This window comes from Phoca vitulina, unplaced genomic scaffold (assembly GCF_004348235.1).
Source record: "Phoca vitulina isolate PV1807 unplaced genomic scaffold, GSC_HSeal_1.0 scaffold35, whole genome shotgun sequence".
Classification (NCBI taxonomy): Eukaryota; Metazoa; Chordata; class Mammalia; order Carnivora; family Phocidae; genus Phoca; species Phoca vitulina.
In genome coordinates, this window is record NW_022589738.1 from 11,181,710 (window position 1) to 11,200,525 (window position 18,816).

Here is an 18,816-nt window from a genome sequence, read left to right on the forward strand (position 1 = left end):
ATCCCTATTACATCATTGTTCAGTGACTTTGTTTATTGTCTGCTCCTCCCCTTTGCCCACTCCTTGGTGTGTGGCATTCTTGATGTTAGTGACTTTGCTTTATTCGTCTCTATAAATCCACGTCCTAACACAATGCTCATTACATAGTAGGTGCACAGTAAGTATGAGTTGAGTGGATGGGTGTAGATAGAATTCTAGAAAAACTTTCTGTTGATCACCTTGCATGAAAAGACACACTCTTTAAGACACAGACACATATTTTGGGGGAATGTAGGAGTTTTGGTAGGTAAGAATTTTGATCCAAGTACCTAACAGCTTAAAACAAAAAAGCGTAAAGGCACTTCATTGAGATTACACTCGATCCTATGATAGTAAGAGAGAATTCAGAGTGGGAAAGACTTAAGAAAAAAAGAAGTAACGTTGGAAAACATGACTTTATAGACTTAGAGAGTAGAGGCAGAGAAACTGAGGGGTGATATTATTTAGGAAAATAGGTTAGATAAGGAAGAAAAACAAAGGAACCAAATGGGAAAAGATGGAAAGTATAGAGGTAGACATGGAAGGCAGGGGTAGAGAGGTCCTCGATGTTAGACCTTTGAGCTTTCAATAAAGATTTATTTTCCATTGTGTGTCAGGCTGTGTGCTAGGTTATTGGGACATTGAAATGAATGTCATAGTGCCTTCCCAATTGTGGGGAAGATCTAGATTTAGAAGGGTGGTAAGAAAGCAACGGGAGGATGAGAAGAGGTGTGTGTTGGGGGAGATCGCCCACTTTCCTGAATAGGCACTAACTTCCATTCTTGACCAGACTCGTAGGAAGTATGGCTGCTGAAATTCTGTCCTCAGGCTGGGAAAACGCTCCACTCTCTCCCCATTCCTGTTCCTTTCTCTCTGAATCCTGTAATCCTTTGCTCTTGCCGAAACAAACAGGATTTTTATTCTACAGGCTTTTCCTCCTGGTTAGGATATGATGGAGGCCATGGTCTCATCACCCCTGCCCCCTCAGCAGAACAAGATAACCTCTACCAGAAAACTGTCAGGTCCCAAAGCAGATTCCCAATCCATATTTGCTGGAGATGTTACTTCTATAAATCCTGGCACTCTATTCCACCTTGACTGTCCCAAATAAAGCTCGCGTATGGCCTTGGCTACTCTTTCCAACCTAAGTCAGAATGGGAGGGTGTGCCCTGGCACCAGGATCCCATCATCCATACTGCACTCTTTCAGAACCCTTGAGGATCTGAGAGGGGAGAGGCTTATAGCCACCTCCGCGAGCTACAGGACTCCAAGCAGGTGGGAATAATTTGGGCATTAGCGGTGATGGGCAGTAGGGAGACCCTGGACATGGACACCAACTGTGGGAGGGTCTGGGCATTGCCAAATCCAGCTGGCAGGTAGAAAGTGTGTCAGGTGAGCAGCGCTGGGGGCACGAGTCCCTGCAAGGTAAGAGTCCGGGGAGAGGGAAGTGCAATGGAAAAGGATGCACCTGGGATCTCCAGGCGCTAGCTGCGCCTGTCTCTAGGCTGGGTGGGTTCTGGCGCCACCGCAAGGGGGAGACCGAGGGTATGGGGGGGGTGGGATAGAAGGTTGTGCTCGGTTGCTCGTGCGTCCCGGAGCCAGCCGGCACAGCCTGAGGGAGGGCCTTGACGGCGCCCTGTCCAAATGGCACGTGGAAGGCGTGTTGAGCTCAGATGGGCAGCCTGGGGGCAGTAGGTCTTGGGGTGGCGGGCGGCGGAGGAGAGGGGAGACCCTCGCGGGAGGCACGCGTCCTGCCGCAGCTGGTGGTGGTTCTGAGGGGCGGGCTGTGCCTGGCGCGGCTCTGGCTGGAGGGCTCTGGCGCCGCCGCCTGGGGGCGTCGGGCGGAGGGCCCTGCGGCTGGGGTGTCTGGAGACCGCCTCCCAGCGCTCCGACCCGGTACCTGGCTGGGCGGGGAGGGAGAGGGGCGCGCGGCGGAGAGGCGGGCGCCGGGCGCGTGAGTCACTCCGCTCCCCGGGGTGCGGAGCGGGACATCGCCTCCCGCCTGGGGTCCGCATTTCGTCTCCAGCTTCACCGACCAGCCGCCTTTCCGTCTAGGTGAGAGCCAGGTAAGTTTCTCGTCTTTTGATGCCTCGGGCTTGGGTGACTCCGGCGGTTTGTGTGTGTGTCGGGGGGGGGGGGTCTTCCAGCTTGTGTCTCTGTCTGCCTTTGCTTGCTCCCTCTGGTTCTCTCCATTGGAGACAGAAAGTTAGATTTTTAAAACGCAACAGAGGATATCAAATCCATGCTCAGACGCCCAAATAAGCCAAACTCTGGGGCCATATTCTTAATTTCCCGGGTACCTTCAAAGGTCCGGATGCGGCGTTTACGGGGCTAGGAATGTTTGATTTGTTTCCCGTGTTTCCCTCCTCCCCCACTTTCTTCCTGGGTGATTCTTAGAGGTTGGGGTGGGGTGGTGGGGGGGTGGCCAGAGAGCTAGAGGGCTGAGCTGGAATCCTTTGCCAAGGTGGTTTCCTCATTCTCGGCGAGGTGGCAGATGTCTCACCGGAGCCTGAGTTGGGATCTTGGAACAACCCTCCCCAGCCCAGGACGAGCCAGAGCTGTAAGGTAACTGCGGTTACTGCATATCAATCTCGTCACCACCGACTGAATCAAAATGTTCCGGAGGCCCAATTAATGTGAATGTCACGATAATGTTGAAACAATTCATTAAGGATTCTTGAATATTTTATTTTTAATGTACTGTATTCCAGGAATATTTTAGGAGGCTACTGTTGGTCTTATTTTCAGAGATGCTTCAAAGCCTATTATTTCCCTTGCAAGAAAATCAATGAGGACCTATTCGGTTTCTTATGAGGATTTAACAATGCAAAGCTACATGTTAGTTTTTCTCTACCAGTGTTTGTGTGTGTGGGGGGAGGGGGGGTTTGCTGCTACCAACTGCCGTTAGAAAAACCAACGCAGGGAGGTTACATCCCCCTTTCTCTACCCCATTAAGTGCAGGTGTTTCTGTGATTATTAAATAGGTACTAATTATTGCTGTTGTCTTTGCTTAAAAGTAGCAGAGGAGAGAAATCTCCTGGAATGTGTGTGTTTCTGGCTCCTGTTGACAACTGAGTGCTTTATCATCAATATTGTTTGGTTTGGTGCAATGTTAACAGGTGGTCTTAATTCACAGCACAATTCTGTTGTACACAAACATCCCTGCTGATATGGGAGGAAAGTATTTACCTTCTCCCCCCCCACCCCCCCCCAAAAAACCTTGTCTTTATCCTGTTTTGTGGGAGAAGGATGGGTGGGGAAGCTTGTCTGGCAGTTGATTGAGTCGCCTATCATAAATTACTCTTTCCTGAAATGTCATTTGGTCTAGTCTGTGATTCTAGAAAAGAACCCCCCCACCCCCCACCTTGGAAGAAAAATAAAACTTTACATGTTTCGTCAGATCACAGGAGTAACTTTTTAGAGTTGGATGGAAACTTCCATGATCCTCTCTTCCAAAACTCTTTATGGGGAAACCCCCCAAACTGAGAGGTTTCCCACCTCGCTGATAACATGACTCCCCTCCTCAGCACATCTGTCTCAGCACTTACCATCCTGTGATTCTTGCTGTCCATACCAGTCTCGCTCAAGAGAGGAAGATTTCTTGGAAGGCAGGGGTAAGGTTTTGTTCATCTTTATATCCCTGGAGCCTACTAAAGTGGGGGTCTGTTAAAAGAATGAATGATTAAATGAATTCAGCAGTGCAGACTGGGTTTATCATTCCTTGAACACCCCCGGGCATGCTTTTTCTTCATTCCTAGAAGAAATTCCTTCTAACTCAATAAATCTCAAAGTGTGGATCCTCAGACCACACCGTGTTCTAAATAAATGAGTCTGACGTACACGGAAAACATATATTGTGATTTTTTTTTTTTCTCTGCAAGTAACAGAAAAGCCAACTAAAGGTGGCTTTAACAAATAGAGAAGCCTTGACAGGTGATCCCTGGAGTTGGTAGCCCAACGGTGTCAGGGCTCTGGGTCAGTGACTTCTGCTCATGCTTAGTCCATGTTCAAAGGTGGGGACACAGGCAGCGGAAAGGGGTAGAATAATTTCCCTCATGCAGCTTTCTCTTATCAGAGAAGAAATATCTTTCCTCAACAGACTTTTTCTTGTGTTTCATTGGCCAGAGCTGGGCTACATAGTGGTGCTTAGAGGCCGGGACACTGAGTTATCAGGCTTTTCAGCTTCTGTCGTGGGAAGGAGACTGGGGAGAGGGAGATTGGAGATAGGTTTGGGGAACTAACTGGCAAGCCTGCTACTCTGTCATGGAAATGGTTCTATTTTAACCAGTGACAGTATTAATGATTGGTCCAAGTATAAAATTAAATATTAGTGTAGCAAAAGCATATTCAGAACAGGGGTTCCCCCCCCCAAGATGTATGGGGTTTTAAGCGTGCTAAATAATCACTTTTGTGGAGTATGTTAACTTTTAGAGACTCCAGCTAAAAAAAATACACACACACACACACACACAGCTCATAGTTTCCATTAAGTATGGGTCAGATCCTTCAGTTCCTGAAACAGCATAGACATTCAGTAAATAGTTGTCTAGTGGGTAGACTATGGAGTTTGGGAGCCTCACAATATCACAGGGACAAGTGGAAAGGGTTTAGCATGAAAAAACTAATTAGTGGTTTGGCACCTTTGCCCTGAAATGCTGGTTTACACAACCTTAGAGTCTTTCATTTGAAGGCGAGGAGCCTGGAGAGCAACTCCACAGGAGGGATAAGAAGAACATAAGGAGAGGAGGTGGGTACTGACAACATAGGGCAGCAGATTTTCTTTGGGGGCCTTCTCTATATGTGTACTGTGGAAGATGTACCACCACAATGTTCAGGATTATCCTAGCACAGAAATTTTTAAGTTGATGCATGAAATGAAGAGAGCATGTATTACTGCCGACTTTGATTCCTGAGTCTCTTTCCCAGTAGGAGTCCTGAAAGATTTACAGAAGGACTAGGTTTGGAGACATAATGATGGGGCATCAGCTAAGCGAGTATCAAGAGATTGAAACTTAACAGTTGAAGGACTCTGTGTCTTAGATTTCTCACCGGTCAGAAGAATGAAGCAGACCACCAGTAGTTCTCAAACTTTGTTGTACTTAAAAAAAAATCACCTGGAAAGCTTTTTAAAAATCCAGACTTACGGGCTGATCCTCATACTACTTAAATTGGAACCTCTGGGAATGGGACCCATGTATCAGGATTTTTAAAACTCCCTAGATGATTCCAATATGTACCTGAGTTTGGGAATTGTATTAGTTTGCTAGGGCTACCGTAACAAAATACCCCAGACTGGGTGACTTCAATAACATTTTTTTCCCCCCACAGTTCTGGAGGCTAGAAGTCTAAGATCAAGGTATAGGCAGGGTTGGTGTCTTCTGAGGTCTCTCTCCTTGGCTCGTACATGGCTGCCTTCCCACTGTTTTCACGTGGTCTTTCCTCTGTGCTTGTCCGTGTCCTAATTTCCTCTTAAAAGGACACGAGTCATATTACATTAGGGCCCACTCATTTGACCTAATTTTGCCTTAATCACCTCTTTAAAGGCCCTGTCTCCAAATACAGTCACATTCTGAGGTACTAGGGGTGAGGACTTAACCGTATGAATTTGGGGAGGGGCCACAGTTCAGCCCACTGCAGGAACCACTGGACAGGTAGAGCACTTCTCGAACTTTAATGTGCATGCACGTCACCTGAAGACCTTTAGATAATTTGGATTCCAATTTAGTCTCTTTGGGGCCTGAGAGTCTGCAGTTCTAACGAACTCCAGGTGGGGTGTCAGATGTGGCGTGCAGAGAGTACTTTAACGTGGTTCTATCTAGATGAGTGGTTCTGAAGCTCTACCATGCATTCGAATTACCTGGAGCACTTGTGAAGAGCAGATTGCCCAGTGCTGGCCTCGGAAGTTCTGATTCCCTAGGTTTGGGGGTCGAACAAGTCCCCAGGTGATGCTGATGCTGCTGGCCTAGGAATGGTACTTTGTGAACCACATATCCCTGACATTTTGAGACTATATGGGATTGGGTGAGTCTGGTTCACTACATACATCATTGTATGTGAAGTTTATCTGTGGTATTTGCTATCCTAATTGCTGATAGTGTTGTACCTTTGCTTTTGCCAAACTTAATGACTTTTTCTGCTCACAGGACAAAGGATGAGGAAATGGGAGAAACTGCTACACTGAAGTCTCTCTTAATCTCTTACACAAATGGAGGTGAATGAATACGGAGACTATACATCAGCCCATTTGTCTCTATTTGTGTTTCTTCTCCAGTCCCAGAGCTAAATTATAGCTTGCCCTTGTACCAGCTCAAAGATGATTTTACACGGCTGGTTCCTTGTGATTTTTTTTTTTTCAAGGATTAACTATGGATGGATCAGTAGGGGCATTGGAAATTTCTCAGCACACATTAATATAGCTTTCTAATATAATCACATTGTTTTTCCACATGAGACCAACAGTGAGCTACCTCACACAATATCCCCCTCTCCAAAATAGAGAAAATAGTTTGCCTTCTCTTTGAGAGTTAAGTCAGTAAAATTCACATTCTGTGGATATTATTATTCACTTGTGGGAGTAAAACAAGAGACTGTAAATATGAGATTAGATGGCTTAGAAACATCCAGAACTTTAAGCGAGTGATCTGGGTATAATACTAAGAATGTCATTATATTTTAGAAAGCAGAAATCTGTCAAAAATAAAAATACAGTCTCCAACTTAATGGTTCAACCTAGGATTTTTTGACTTGATGGTGCAAAGGCCATACACATTCAGTAGAAACTGTGCCTCAGATTTTGAATTTTGATCTTTTCTCGGGCCAGTAGTATGCAGTATAATCCTTTCTCCTGATGCTGGGCAGGGGCGGTAAACCACGACTCCCTGTCAGCCACACCATCACCAGGGTAAACGACCCATACACTTAGAACCGTTCTGATTTTCACTTTCAGAACACTACTCAATAAATTACATGAGACAGTCAATGCTTTATTATAAAGTAGGCCTTGTGTGAGATGATTTCACTCAGCTGGAGGCTAAACATAAGTGTTCTGATCACGTTCAAGGTAGGCTAGGCTAAGCTATGGTGTTTGGTAGGTTAGGTGTATGAAACGCCTTTTCAATTTAAGATATTTTCAACTTCTGGTAGATTTATTAGGACGTAACCCCATCATAAGTCAAAGAAGATGTATATTTCTTTTGTTGCTGACTATGGTATGTTAGTCATTACCCACAGGATCTCATTTAACTCTTCTAACCTCTATCGTGTGTGTGTGTGTGTGTGTGTGTGTGTGTGTGTTGTCTATCGCTGTAATAATGCTGTGTAACAACTAATCACAGAATCTCAGTAGCATATGACAATATGCATAAGCATTCATTGCTCATGTGTCTAGAGTCAGCTGGGGTTTGGCTAGACTGCTTTGCTGATCTTGGCTGGGATTGCTCACATGACTTGGGGTTCCCCGGATATTGGCTGATGTAGGCTAACCTTCATGGGAGTACCTGGTGTGCCTGGGCTCTCTTTCACCTGTTTCTCATCCTCCAGCAGGCTTCCGGTCATGCTCTCAAGGCAGAGCAGAGGCGTAAGTGAGAAAAAAATGGAAATATACAGGCTTCTTGAGGCCTAGGCTCATAACTGGCATATCATCACTTTTAGCTTATTCTGTTGGCCAAAGCAGGCCACATGGTCATGCCCAGAGTCAGAGTGCGAAGGCCTTATGGAGTTACATGGCAAAAGGCATAGATGGAAGAAGGGGTGAAGAATATTGGTCATTTTTGGGAATCTATTCCTAGAGGAAAAAAGAAAGTCCAGAGATATTAAATAACTTGTTCAGATTGCATTACTTAGAAGAGATGAGGCCAAGACTCAAAAACAACTTTGATGCCAGAGCTTAACACTCTTCCCTTTATAGCCATTGCTTTTCTTCTTTATATTGTGTCCTGTTTAGAGAAGAACTGTGTCAACAGAAGGTATATGGTTAGCCTAGAGGATAAAAAGTTCTCTTTGTACATTAAGTCACAATCATGCTTTTATGTACATATACACACATATCTATGTATATATACACATATTTTTCTATTTGCTCAATTTCAGTGTTATGTTTTTAATTTTTATTAATGTGCTCTATTATGTCTCTATATGAAACAACTGAAATATTTCCATTTCAAACCTAAAAATGGATTCGACTTGCTGACCCATTTACTCTGGGGCTGTTATCAAAAGAATGGGTCTTGCTAAAATATTTCCCCTACTTCTGACATTTCCAAAGTTCTGCCAGGCATATAAGGCCTCTATTCAGAATGTATTTGCTGATGGCATAAGTGTTTTGAGTTTACCTTCAAGGATTTCACACATTTTCCACCTTCCTCATGAGTTTTGCTAGCAATTGGTAGTGGATCCCCCAGCGCTGTCTAGTGGAAGAAGTAGTCTGTTATGTTTCAAGCCTGATTGTCCGACCCACCAGATGACACAAGCTCAGTTGTAGGGATGCGTGCAGTAGGCTGTCAGAACCCAATGCCCTTAAACATTTGAAGTGTATAACAAATTGTGTTTCTCCTGATTTCATGCTCTGCAGTCAGTGTCTTGATTCCCCATGTTCATTGCCTTCAGGGAGAGAATAACCTGGTCAATCTGTCTGGTCTGCCTGAAAGTTACATTTCTCACTGTAAATTACTAAGCCACCACTCTGGCTTTAAACACTTATTGAGTGTTGTGGGTGTGAGTCAGCATCCAGCGCCTTCGAGCCTGATAAATGCAGAGACGCTGATAAAATCAGTTCTCCAAAGTTATACTGCTCAATGCCAGGCCTGATGATGATGATTCACCAAAGTGAATTAACAGTAGCTAGCATTTATTAATCATTTTCTGCATCCCAGACACTGTGCAATTTTACTTACATGATCTCATTTAGTCATCATAACAACTTTGGGAGTTAGTACTTTTATTTCCATTTTACAGATAGGAGGACGGAGGTATAGGTTAAAAACTTACCCCAAAGCAAATGGTTACTTTGGCAGAGACTTCTAGTGGCCACTCATGGTCCTTTCTCACGTTCTCCCTTAGTGACAGAATCTAGTTTTATTCCTGGTGGCGATGCATCCAGTGAACAGTCTCTGTTAGTCAGCATCTCTTGCACTGAGGTGTGATCCTGTGACTGAGTTCTGCCGGTGAGCTAGAATTGTTGTGTTGTGCAGGACTTCTAGGAAGCCTGTGTATAGAGAGTTGACGCGACTGGGAGGGAGGCCCTTCTATACTTTGTTTCCTCCCAGAACGCAGGCATGATGGCTAGAGACTTCTCGGACTATGGAGTGCCTGCTCGGATGTACGCCAGCACTGAAGTTGTTAGAATAGAAAGGTAAGAAGGAATCGGGGCCAGTGATGGCGCCATGGAGCTGTTGTGCTGGCTCCATTCCAGAGAGGCATGCCTGCTTCCTGAACGTATTAGCGTTGTCTTTGCAGAGGTAGGAATGGCTACTGGGTACGCAGTGGACTGTGTTTACACACTAAGTGAACTGTGATATCCATGTGTTTTGAGTTCCATCTCTGCTGCTTACTAGGAGTGTGTATTGGGTACGTCTTGTGCCTCGCGGTATGTCCTGTCAGCCTGCCTTTTGGTCAAGCCATTGGTCCAGGAACCAGTTTCATAGGGGAGTAACCAGAGAGTACCTTGCCTTAGCCTCACAGTGAATATTTCACTTTCTACCCCAGGACTTCTTCGATGTTTCAACACAGAGGCCCATTGGAACCCCCTGGCACCCAAGTGTGTATATTACAGAATGTGAGGGAGTTAAAGGCCCAAGAGTCCATATTTGACTAATGTGGGATGGGAGCCAGGGATAAATGTTTCCTTTTTCCATCTAGATATTTCTGAACTGCATTTTAGTATTGTTGGCTTCTAAGAGGTTCTCAGAGGGTCTAAGCAGGATTAAGTCCCAGTTGCCTACAGTTGTGGCCAGCTCAAAATATACTCCTATATTTGTTTTCTCTTTTCCTATTTCCTTTCCTCAATTACCCACTTCTGTTCCCTAGAATCACTTTCCAGAATAAACTACTTGCATTCAAATCCTTGTCTAAGGCTTTGAATTCCAGGGAGAATTCGGGTTAAGACATTGTCTTACCCTCAGTTAAGATGTACTGATAAAACTTTGGCACTTGCTGACACTTTCATGCCCCTTATGTGATGGAGCAGTACGCTGTCTTTGGCGTACAAAGATGATAATACGTTATGAAATCTGATGGTATCAAGTATTGGCATGGGCATGGATCAATAGGGATTGATAGATCTTGATGGGAGTACACATTTGGTAAAGCCATTTTGTCAAAAAAACAAAACAAAACAAAACAACTTGACATTATCTTGTGAAGTTGAATGTCCACATACCCTATGGCCTAGCAATTTTATTTCTAGGTATAAACCCTAGAGAAATTCTTCTGCATGTGAACCAGAACTCTCTTTAGGAATGTTCTTAACAATGTGGCTCATAATAAAAAATATATATATACTGGAATAACCTAATTTTTCATTGATGGGAAAATAGGTAAAATTAAAAATTTGATATCATTTCACAATAGAATAAAAATGAATTAACCATGATTATATGCAAGAACCCGGATTCGTATTAGAAGCAACTGAATGAAGAACTGAGTCACCAAAGACTTCATACAGTTTGGCATGATTTTTACAAAGCTCAAAAATAAGCAATACTAAACAGTACATTGTAAGGAATTATATGTATATGAGAAACTATAAAGCAAGGTAAACCCAAAATTCAGGCTAGCTCTTTCTTCTCCTGGGCAGACAGGAATGGGATAAGGTAGGAACATACGGTAGATACACTGGCATTAGTAATATTCTAGGTCTTGAATTGGGTGATGGGGTCATCGGGACTCATTGTTATTCTTTATAATTTATTTAAATGTGACAGAGATTCTTGTGTATGTATCAAATATTATATAATGATTTTTATAAAGGGAGACCACCACCGACAAAGATGCTGTACTGACCAAGCATGGCCTCGGTGAGCACCTGCTCTGGGTCTTGCTCTGAACTAATGGTTCTCAGAGTCCGTGTTCTTCAGCACGTGAGGTATTTTTTTTCCTTTGTGGTCTCAAGTGTACTGTTATCAATTAGGATGGCAATGCACAAGATTCAGTTTTCCTTATGGCCATTAAGGGTCACGTCCTCTAGTATATTTAAAGAAGAACAGTCTGTGGTGTCCTCTCTGCTCCCGCGTCCACTTGCCTGTGGTTGCTGTATGTCCTGAGGCTCCCCGGTGCTCTTTGCCGTGCCCGATCCAACTGCCATTTTATTGCTTGCCTCAGCACAACACTCATGGGCTGCAATCTCCCTTGTTTCTATGGGTGTGTGTGTGTGTGTGTGTGTGTGTGTGTGTGTGTGTGTGTGTATTGGGAGGTAGTATTATGGTAGGGAGTGAGGAGACTATTAGTACAATTCTCTTGATAGTTTCAAACTTCAACTATGACTGTGAGGTGGCAGCAGATTTTAAATTCCAGGCTAGGGTTTATAACCTTTAAAACGTTTTTGTGCCATCGACCCTTTGATGAAACCTACGGCCCCCTTATCAAAATAGTGGCTTCAATACATAGAATCAAACACACTGGATTACAAAGGAAACAAATTTGTGACATGGTAATATATGTACTTATTTATTCACTTACTAAACAACAAGCTCTTGTGAATCTAAGGAGCACCCAAATTTTAAAGTGGTGATGAGCATAAAGGATATTTCACAGTGTCTGCAGTAACCAGAATGTGACATGAAAACATCTGTGGTTTCTATTGGTGACAAGTCATAGGTGCTAATGTTATTGTGCTTGGTTGCCTACATTCATATTTGAAAGAAATGACGTTTTCAGTTAAAGATCAGTGAACATAAGAATGTAATTTTTTTCCCATCCAAGTTCATGGACCCTCTAAATTCTATCCATATGCCCTTGGGGGTCCATGGACCCCAGGTTGAGAACCTGGCTCCAAGCCAACCAAAGAGAATTGCAGCAGATGAAAGAAGTAATTTTAAAGTGAATACCCAATATTATCTAAACCATAGTCCACAAGAAAAGCACTTCACTCTAGCTCTTCATGGGTGTTGGGGGAGACATAGTATGTCCCGATTCCCATGCTTATGTCACAGACCTTTGAGAGGAACTTGCTCTTTAGGTGGCCTGCACATGAGTCTCCATACTTCCGTTTAGAAGAACTGCCTTCTTCTCAGACGAGGTGGGCTTCCCCTTGGATTTATCAGTCCCCCTTCTCTATTTTCCCCCACCTTTGAATAAGTCCCTAGTGACCCCCACATGACAACGTAGGGTGGGCTGTGGCTCCCTGCGTATTCTCTCCTTGAGGGCTTTACAATCGTGGTGAGTTATAGTGAGCAAGCCCAGGCATCCCTCTTAACTCGCCAGTAAAAACACTTCTTCTCAAAGACAGCCCAGTGTGAAAACATAAGGAAAAGGAAGCATTTTCCCGACTGCTTCATAAATTAAAAGGCTGCCCAAGTGTGTAGTGAAGCTTGTATTGTACAATTATTATGCAGATCAGGGATAGTTTTTTATTCATCCCACAGCCCCTTTCAAATGGGCTCATTACTGGGCTATAGACCTTTTAATGTCCGTTCGCTGAGCTACACAAACACCTGGCTCTCGTTTGAAATTTGTACAACCTGATTAGGTACTTAGATATTTGTGTCCCCCACAATACCTACTGATTGATTCGTTCATTGATTTATTTTAACTGTTTTTTTTGTAAGTAATAATGAATTTTTAATAAACTATTTTGGAACAGTTTTGATTTGTGAGTATAGTCCGGGGAGTTCCCATACACCTACACTGAAATCCCTCCATTATTATCTTACATCAGTATGGTACATTTGTTATGGTTAATGAACCAATACTGGTGCATTATCATTAACTGAAGTCCATACTTTATTCAGATTCCTTAATTTTTGCCTAATGTCCTTATTCTGTTCCAGAATCCCATCTAGGACCCCACTTTATATTTTGTTGTCATGTCTCTTAAACCTTCCCTTGACTGTGACAGTTTCTCAGAGTTCTCCTTGTTTATGGTAATCTTGACAGTTTTGAGGTATATTGGGCAGGTGTTTTTAGCATGTCCCTCAATTAGGATTTGTCTGATGTTTTTATCATGGTTAGACTGGAGGTATGGGTTTTTGGGAGGAAGACCACAAAGGTGAAGTACCTTTCTTACCACATCCTATCCAGGGTACATACTGTCAGCATGACTTATTGTTGTTGATGTTGATCTTGAACACCGGGCTGACATAGAGTTTGTCAAGTTTCTCCATGTAAAGTTACTCTTTTCCATACTGTGCTCTTCAGAAACAAGTTACCATGTGCAGCCCCCACTTAAGATATGGGGAGTTATGTTCCATCTCCTTGAGGGTAGAATATCTACATAAATTATTTAGAATTCTTCTGCACAGGAAAATTGTCTCCTCTCTCCCATTTACTTATTTATTCACTAATTTATTTATATCAGCATGGGCTCATGGTAATGAATTTTTAATAAAATAACCCCAATCTTATTTATGGCCAGTGGCATGAATTTCTCTACCTAACTATGGTTAGCCCTATAGTTTCTAAGCACAAAAAAGAGTAAACCGAATGGTTACATGTGCATTTTGTTTCACTATTTGTCTATCTTTCCATTTTGGAGTCAAATTTTTGATTTAATTCTTAACTGAAAGAATAATTCAGTAATTTGGTTAAAAAAAATTCAACTATCAAAGAGCACACAGTGAAAATTAGGACTACTTTTTACCACATACCCTTGTGTCCCTCTTCAGAGGCATCTTCTGTTAACTGCTAACTGATACTTTCCCAGAAATTTTTAATGTGTATATTACCATATATTTACTCTGATCCTTTAAACTCTAAGGAAAATGGTCAGGGCAGGGATAATGCAAGAGAAGTAAGAAAGGGGAGGGCAGGAGCAGACCAAAGATGGTTGTCAGTCCTAGAATTCTGAATGCAATCCCTACATTTGCTTGGAAAACCGTTCATTTGTCCAGTTTTTTTTCTGATGGAGTTTTGTCCCATGTGTGCATTTTAACCCTTGATTATCAAGCAGGGTGGCTGTATCTGTCGTTTCTTAAGTGAAAACAACCAAATTCTCTCTGCCTAGTTCAAGCAGGAGGGTTTATTTGAAGGTATTAGGTGATACGGGGTTTCTGGCCCCACTTTTCCCCACCTCTACCCATGCCTTTTGGACATGTGACTGTGCAGTTTTTCTCACTAGAGGAGACTATTTCTGTGTCCCTTGAGCCTGAGGCTGACCACGTGACTTGCTTTGACCAGTGGGATGTTAGTATATATGTGCACAGAGGCTTTTGCAAAAGCATTTGCACGTTTACGCTTTTGCTCTTGTTTGTCTGTCATCTGCAAGAGGACGCGCCAAGGCTAGCCTGCTGGCAGATGAGAGACCTGGGATGTGGAGCCAAGTCATTCCAGTTGTCCCAGTTAAAGCTCTCCTAGACTGGCTCCCAGCCAGTGTGAGCCTAGCCCATCTGAACCCCGCAGATTCATGGGCCAGATAAATGCTTATTTTTGTATGTCACTGAAATTTTGGGGGTTCTTAGGCAGCATTATCATGGCAATGAGTGACTAATACCGGTAACTGACAGAATCCATGGGAAGGCCAGAAACCTGGTTTGGATGATACTTGGCCAGGAGAACTGCCAACCCCACCACAGAATGTTGCTGGCAGAAACTTCACTCCTGCTGTCTCAGAGTACTCAGCACCTAGGCTGCTACAGAACAGAAAGAACCCTCAGCAGTGTTCTTCGGAGGAACCGAGTACCTCCTGCCCGTTACTTTTAAGAATCACCGATCTCCCTCACAAAGTTTACTTCCTCCTTTCCGTCCTCCTGTGGCACGTCTGAGTGTTAGAATCTAAATCGCACCTGGAACCTTAGCTGCGAGGGAGTCTGGAAAATGTGCTTTTCGACTCTCTGGCCTCTGCAGTACTTGAGGACCTGCTAGAAGGGGTTTGGAGTAAGTGTGAATGAGTCCCTTTCCAGTATCCGCCACAGAGGCGGAGAGAAAAGAACTCAGTATCCTGATCCTGATTGTCTGCCGTCTGTGCATAGGGACACTCGAGGTGTTGACACCCTCAAGACTTGTAATCTCAAGGAGGGGAACCTGGGATCCTTTAATTGCTCTCTGCCAGACTTGCTGTGGCAGTTTTAGCTCCAGGAAAGCAGGTTGGTTCTGCTATTGTTGACTGAAGGTACTCCCTGCCTTTTCCTCCCCGACATCTGGTAGAGTGGCATGTGAATAATTGCAGGTGAACCAACACTTTATATTGGACACTGTGAACAAGGAGTTTGACCCAATTTCACTTTGTCTATAATGAGTGAAAAGCCACAAGCAAAGGCATATAGAAAATCATGTTCATGCTCTCATGGGTCTCCCACCACTCCCACTAGAATCTTCTCCTTCAGCCAACTGGTATAATTGTTAGTCACTGATGGTATTGTATACATTTCTACTTTTATCTGTACCTTTTGACCTGCCTGGAGGACGTCCCTGGCCCTCTCTATATGTCTTTGATCTACCATATAAAGGCTGGCCTAGACCAAGGTAAAGCTTGGCCATCAATCCAGAATTTTCCTGGTTTGCTCAGCCTTTGCCCACTGCTCCCCCCATTGAAATTCTAACACATCTCTACTTTTTGCATCTAGATTGGGCGGTTTCTGCCTTCGAGATACCTACTCACAGCTAAAACGTTAGCCTCTAGAGGATATAAGAAGACTCACTTGTAATTCTGTGTCTCCTCAGCCCCTACATCAGGGTCCTACAGATAGAATGTTGATGTCCTCAGTTGATGGCATGTGATGCCTGGAATCTCCAGCACAGAGCTGCAGAGTTTGAGCAGCAAAAGTCCTTGCATTTCCCTAGAGCTTCCTGCGCTGGCATTTCTGACTTCTGGCTTCACCCTTATTTTTAAAGGGGTTATATGATCCCTTTGTTACAAAGAATCACAGGATTTGCTTATTGTTTCTTTCCAGTAATGGAGAGGAAACGTCTTTGCTCTCCCTGGTCTTTTGTCCCAAATGCCTGCTTATGTTTTCTGTGTGTGAGGTACTGAAGCAGTGTGCCCTTTGGTTTGTGGGCTTGGCCGATGACGTCACTGAATCCTCACTACGGCCCTAAGAGGCTGGTGCCATTATTATTCCTATTGGGAGACGAGGAAACTGAGGCATGGAGAAGTTAAATAATCGGATGTCACAAGCTGTTAAGTGGAGGAGCCAGGATTTACATGGGTACTTTCCAGCTTCCAGGTCTGTGCTGTTACCTTTTTTTTTTTTTTAAGATCTTATTTATTTGAGAGAAAGAGAGTGAACGAGCGAGTACACAAGCACAGGGGTGGGAGGGTTAGGGGCAGAGGGAGAGAGTCTTTAAGCAGACTCTGCACTCAGTGGGGGCTCCATCTCACGACCCTGAGATCCTGACCTGAGCCGAAACCAAGAGTCATATGCTCAACAGACTGCGCCCCATGCGTTGTTAATGTCTACAGCACCCTGCCTTTCTGGATGCCTGGTTGGTGTCCGTTAGATGAGCCTGTAAACCTCAGAGTTTCCAAAGTTAGAAAGTTTGAGCAAATGGAAGAGATTGCTAATCTAGGAACTTCTGTTAATTCTCATTGTGCTAACCAAGAATCCTAGAACATCCTCGTGGTGGAAGAACTAAATGGGGGGAAGTTAAGTATACTCTCCTAAAGCCACAAAATACAGGACTTCGGAAACATCCATGTCGTTAAGCTCAAATCTGGTCTAGAAGTGAAGGCAGAGCCAGGATGTGAATCTGCACCAAGTAAAGCCCAGAGGCTGGAATGCTGCTGTTGCCATTTATTGGGTATAACACAGGTGTGTTACTTGACCTCTCCCACGGAGCGCTTAGTAAATGCTACCTAAGTGTTAGCTAGATTATTTCTATACCATAATGTTTCCTCAGCCCTCTGTCCTTCCTTATAAAAAAGTATAGTGTAATTAACTTTTACATCAGTTAGAAAGCTGCCTGCCTCCGCCTTGCATCTCACTGAATTAAATAAACATGTTTGTAAATATGAAACAGTGATGATGAACAAATAGATACCCCAGAAGCCTAGATGGTCAGGGTGACTTTGTTCCTTTGCTAATAGAATGACAAGCTGGAAGGAAAAAAGAGTGAGTCACTCTAGCGTTGAAATGCTATCAATTTGGGATTTGTTTTATTATTTTATGACTGTTGCTTGTTTCCTGTTATTCATTTCTTGTTCTTTGGGGGAACAACGATCTTTTTTTGGCTTTTTGAATTTCATAGCTGAGACATCCCCTTCAAAACACATTAACCAAACCTTCCCCCCTTCCTACCGCCTCATCACCTGAGATCTCAAACACCAGAAATCAAATTTCCAAAATTGTCCAGAAGTATTGGATGTGCAAAAATGCTGGCATGTGCTTTCTCTTTGGACTTACTTCCTATGGAGGGTTCAATATGGCGTTATCATGGGGGCATGAACATTAAGGGTGTTTGTGGCGATTGTCACCTCCCCTCTCTTGAAATGTTGTTGGCTGGGGATTTTCTGCCATTATGAAAGCCAAGTATTGGGGGAAAATTTTCAAATGACCGTAAGAAAAAAATATTAGGACTTAACAGTTGATGATCCATTTTATAGGGGAGAGTTGGAAGTAATAACAAGTAAATTTCGCCCGAGGGAAAGTGTGGGTGTACTTTACAGAGCATTTAAATACACATTCGCTTGGTGCTGTGCCTTACCTGGGACTACTGAATGCGTTTTCCTTCTGTACACATTTGTTCTTACATCATGTGCCTTCTGGCAACGCCCTGATTACCCTTGGAAACAAAGGCAGCTCTTCTATGATGTAATTCAAATATGTCTAAGTTCTTCGGTCCTCAGAGACGGATGGAAGCCCAGCATTACCTCTCCCTTTAATAAGCCGGGAACGTAGTTTTTTCGGATGCTGGGAGTCCCGTCTCCTTTCCCAGTATGCTCGAGGAGGCCTGGCTGTCATTACGTGTGTCATAAGTTTGTTGGGAATGTCTCTTGTCCCCTCACGTGGCTCAGCACGCTTACCAGCTTCTCTCTCAGCCCCTCTGCTGCCTGATCACTGGGCTTCCATGCTGCTGCCTCTCCCCAGGCCATCCCGTCCCCGCACTACAGACTGAGAATTCTTTCTTAAAACCCCACTTACAGAAACTGTCTGGTTTAAGGCTTAGAGATAACATCAGGGAAGTACAATGAGGAAAGGAAATTTTATGAAATTATTTAATTCCAGTATAGTTAACATACAGTGTTATATTAGTTGCAGGTGTCCAGTCTAGTGATTCAGCACTTGCATACGTCACCCAGTGCTCATCGCAATAAGTGCACTCTTCACCTGTCATCCCCCCACCTCCCCTCTAATAACTGTCAGTGTGTTCTCTGTAGTTAAGCGTCCACTTCTTGGTTTGTCTCTTCTTTTTCCCTTTGTTCATTTGTTTTGTTTCTTAAATTCCACATATGAGTGAAATCATATGGTATTTGTCTTTCTCTGACTGATTTCACTTAGTATTATACCCTCTAGATCCATCCACGTTGTTTCGAATGGCAAGATTTCATTCTTTTTTTTTTTCCAGGAATACATATTTATTTTTTATTATGTTAATCACCATACATTACATCATTAGTTTTTGATGTAGTGTTCCATGATTCATTGTTTGTGTATAACACCCAGTGCTCCATTCAGTACGTGCCCTCTTTAATACCCATCACTGGGCTAACCC

At 43.6% G+C, this 18,816-nt stretch overlaps 1 protein-coding gene across 3 annotated transcripts in view; it reads left to right on the top strand.

Annotated features, from left to right (window-relative positions):
- The first annotated feature begins 1,952 nt into the window (after positions 1-1,952).
- The window catches only part of SYTL5 (synaptotagmin like 5), a 243,601-nt gene continuing 226,737 nt past the window's right edge, over positions 1,953-18,816 (top strand). For all 3 annotated transcript variants that reach the window (XM_032426709.1, XM_032426711.1, XM_032426710.1), the window contains exon 1: positions 1,953-2,084. The gene's annotated coding sequence lies outside the window, so the exon portion shown is untranslated. The remainder of the gene's footprint in view (positions 2,085-18,816) is intronic.